This window comes from Chenopodium album, chromosome 21 (assembly GCF_948465745.1).
Source record: "Chenopodium album chromosome 21, dcCheAlbu1.1, whole genome shotgun sequence".
Lineage (NCBI taxonomy): Eukaryota > Viridiplantae > Streptophyta > Magnoliopsida > Caryophyllales > Amaranthaceae > Chenopodium > Chenopodium album.
This window is the reverse complement of record NC_137854.1, coordinates 4,938,766-4,943,179: the sequence shown is the minus strand read 5'-3', so window position 1 is coordinate 4,943,179 and position 4,414 is coordinate 4,938,766. Positions and strand designations below refer to the sequence as shown.

The 4,414-nt window shown below is 34.1% G+C and overlaps 1 pseudogene; it reads right to left on the bottom strand.

Moving 5' to 3' along the window:
• Positions 1-752: 752 nt before the first annotated feature.
• Positions 753-2,455, bottom strand: LOC145602300 (U-box domain-containing protein 27 pseudogene; annotated as a pseudogene).
• Between the last annotated feature and the right edge of the window lie 1,959 nt (positions 2,456-4,414).

Here is a 4,414-nt window from a genome sequence, read left to right as displayed (position 1 = left end):
TAACTTTGTCACATATTCTAAAATATGAAAGCAATATATAGCTTTGAAGGATATAGATGCAAATACACGTAAACATGAAACTTTGATCACACGAAGTTGACAAATTAAGGGAGTATAAAGCTACATCTATTAAACAGTAATCTAGATTTAAACATGGATTTTCCTCGTTAATAATGTTGGTATGAAATGAAAGGTGGTGGAAAATGATTTCCCAAGTAAATGGATGACAACAAAATAAAAGATGTGCCAACCTCACTCACCCAAAAAAATAATGAATCCGTATGTCAAAAAGAGTAAAAAGAAGAAGTGGAAGAAAGCATCTTAGTGCATACTACAATTTACTTATAAAAATATGCCTAATATTCTTGTCTTGGTATATTTGGTAAACGCTTACGCTACATTGTGCAAATTTGTGGTAAAACTCATTGGCATATTCCTTTACTATAGTACATTGTCTATATCCTTAATCATAATTTCAGTTTTCTAATTAATACTTTAGCCTAAACATATCACCCCAAAAGTGTTTTGCCTTATATTACCTTGTTTAGTAAAAATCCTACCCCGAATTTGTCAATAATTTTTTTAAAAATTATACATCTACCGTATCATTTTTGATAACTTAGTTCATTATTATCCCATCTAGCAATTGCACCGGAAAAAAATCCTGTTTTTTTTGACATAATCTAAAACAAACAAAAAAAAAAAAAAATTACAGTAATTAACAAGGCATAATATGGCTATATGGGTAAATTTAGTATTCACAGCTAGTCACAAAATAACAATAAATGAAGGAATGAATTTCCTTTCTATAATTCATCAAAATTTTCGTTTCTTTTCTTTTTTTTTTCCTTATCATTTACAAAATTCTTGTATATTAATCTCTCCCAAATTTTCACCTATTTCATCACCCAAATTGAAAAATAAAAAAATTAACCCAAGACTAACATGGCATAATATGGGTAGTTTTAGTATCGTAGCTAGAAAGGCAAGACTTAGAATTAACCCTGAAAATCCTAAGCAAATCACAGCACATCCTCTTAACAGCAGGGGAGCAATCACTCTGCATCAACAATAATATCTTGGTTAATCCACCATTGCTTCTCATAACAGATTCCTTAACTCTTTGATCGCGAAACAAGTAACACAAACCCCATAGTAGTGTAATACCATGCTCGTTTACAGCGCTCGAAACCTTCATTAACTTGTTGATTATCATTGGTATACAATTCGGATCATCAATTATAGCTAGGCGACCCTCCGTGCACCCTGCTAGCATTTCTAGCAGGGTGAAAAGGAGCTCAACGGTAACAATAGTATTAGTACTAACGCTAATACTATTGTTACCGTGTGAGGTAATCATGTCGCCTATGGTTTTAACTCCTCCCGCTCGGACCAACTTTTGTTTGTTGCGCCGAGGGGAGGCGAGAGAAATCAGGCAGGATAACACTGCCTGTTTCTCTACCTCTTGTTCGAATCTCCCTTGCTTTAGTATTCCCAAGAGCTCAACACCGAGCTCTTGGTGATCGAACACGGTTTTTTTCTTTTCGATATCTTGAGCAAATGCCTCGAGTATCCCAGCCGCTGCGACCCTGGACCCTGGCCGGCCAGTTTTAAGAACCTGAGACAGGGCCGAAACAAGGTCGCAGCGGCTGCTACTACCCATCTTGTCATTGCCTGCTGCACCATTATTATTCGAGGCAATGACAAGATGGAGTAGTTTGAGCACGGCCTCGAGGAGGTCCGGGGAAAGATCCGGACCTCCCGAGGACACGACTCGAATCAAGAAATCAACAAAAACCCCATTAGAACCAAGAAATCTCCTGTTCTCAACCGATTCGGAAGCGAAACACAGAATCTTAACAACACCCTCGAACAAAACCCCATCATCCTTCTCCTTCTCATCCTCCAATTTTAACAATTGTTTTATCAAATCCGATACAAAAGCAGATGACACAGAATGGAATTGCGGAAGAAGAGCACCCTTGAGAGCAGAGGCGGAATGGTGGTTGGTGGACCAGATCTGAATGAGGCGTTGAAGGGTATGGTTAGGAACGAAATCCTTGGTGTCTAACACTTGCATCGTAGCCGGACACGTGTTGTTGCCGCTGTCTAACCACCGTTGGATGCTGGTGCGGTCGTAGGTAACACCAGTACACAAACTCACTGGTGATTTCATTACATCTAATGAAATTGGACACTTGAAAAAACTTGGCACACTTATGTATAATTCATCCTTACCCATGATAATTTTTTTAAAATTTAATTTTATGGGAAATTTTGTTAATTTTTGTGATTGATAAATCAGTCAATCAATTCAATCAAATAAAAATGAAAGGAAAGAAATATTTGGAAAAATGGGAGAGAAAGAAGAAGAAGAGAGAGAAAGAGGAGGAAGAGAGAGAATGGTATAAGAAGAAGAAAAGAGGTCAAATGTGAAAGGTATAGGAGAAGAAGGGTGACGTAAGAAGGGAGAATTTTAATTGGAAATATAAAATTAAATAAATAAAATATATTCGATTCAATGTTGGTGTGGTCTACGGTCAAAAAAAAGAGAGAAAAAGGAAAGATTGTGATTTATTTAGTTTATTTTTTTAGAAGTGTATTTAATTTGATTTTATTTATAGAATTCAGTGGGTGGGAAAATAAAAGTGGTTGTACGATACGGCGTAGGTCTACTAGTCGATCTTTTTAACAAATCAAAGTTTTATTTTATGAAGCATTTTTGGGTTGTGAATTTTGGAAGTGGTCAAGTGGATTATTTGTGGAGTTTGGAGCTAAGCAAAGTGGCTTGTGGACCCCTTACTCTTTAGGCGAGTTTCATTTGTTGCCTTGGGATTTCATTTAATAATAAAAAATTAATGAGGGGTTTGGTTATAAACAGGTTAGGTCGGGTAACCGAATGTGTTATGTGAACAGGTCTTTTCACTCTTTTGTTTTCTTAAGAATGGTTTAGACTTTAGAATGGATAAAGAAAAAATCGTATTGTGTCGGGTTGGTTTTATTTTAATCTTTAATAAATGGAATGCATATATTGGTGAGTCACTATATCGAGCCAATAAGCCCTCTTAAAAAGTTCTACTTCGTACATAAAAAAAATTATAGGTTGGCATACGACATGGTCTGTCGTGTTAGTTCCAACTTTTAGAAATAATATTCAGGACAACCATGGCCCATTGGTGTGCTTGTTCTATTGTATCGGATTTATATCTTGTGGAGTTACATGTTGTGTTTAACAAAGTTATCATGTCGGCTCAACCCATGTCCAACTTTATTCTTAACATATGTGTCTTGAATTTAAGTTTTTTCTTTTGGCTTACAGATGATACACTTCAACCAAAGTGTTGATGATTTAGGCCTGTTCTGATATACTGAAATGAATTGAATGGAATTGAACTGAACTGAACTAGAATGAACTGAATTGATTAGAGCTAAACTGAACTAAACTTTGTTTATTTATCCAATAATACTGAGATTTTTATTCTTGGTAGGGTAGTGACTAGTGAGTAGTGCTTGTTTGTTTCACCTTATTTTTGCTTAACTGAACTTGTCTGATCTGATTTAAACTTATCTAATTTGGTATTGTCTAATCTAATTGTTTGATTTGACCAAACTTTGACCTTAAGTGTACGATAAACTATAAGGAAAAAAATATATTAATAGGGATCTTGTTAGATTCGTAATAACGTGTATTTTATTAATATGTAATTTTCACACCTTTTTTCATTACGAAATTAAAGATATTTAGTGAATAAAAGTTGCACATAAAACAATGATCTGATCTGAACTTATTTTTTCAGATCTCATTTGATCTGAATTTATTTTTCTAAAATGAGTAAAAATAAGTTGAACTAAACAAGGCCTATGTCATAAGCGGAACATACATGGTTTGACTTCTTGATACAACTGATTTTTAGTTTAATCTAAAATTTGGTGCATTGTCTTTAGCCTAGCTTGCAAAAAAAACATGACATAAAAATGTAGAACTATTTTCCTTTGAAAGTTTTCCATTTAACTATTTGAATTCGTGTACTCCCTTAGCTTCTTAGCTTGACTTTAATTCTAATAAGTGATTGTTGAAGCTAGACTTGAAGTTACGTCTACAAATTAAAAACTAATTATACTCGTCGACACTAAGTCACTAATAATATCTTGAACAAGGATTACAAGTATTTGATGAATAATATCATGCATAATTATTTTTGACGAAAACTCATTTCCTTGTTGATTCATCTAGCTTATTGCTTTCAAAATTCCAAATATCAAAGAAAGAAAAATAACCTTCCATAAATATATATTTTCTTATGACAACATACTTTGTAGATCATGACATATAAAAAGCTCTTATTGTATGATTTTAATGGGAAAAAGGCACCATATATCATGGAGTGATGCTTATTATAGGCTTCACAACTTT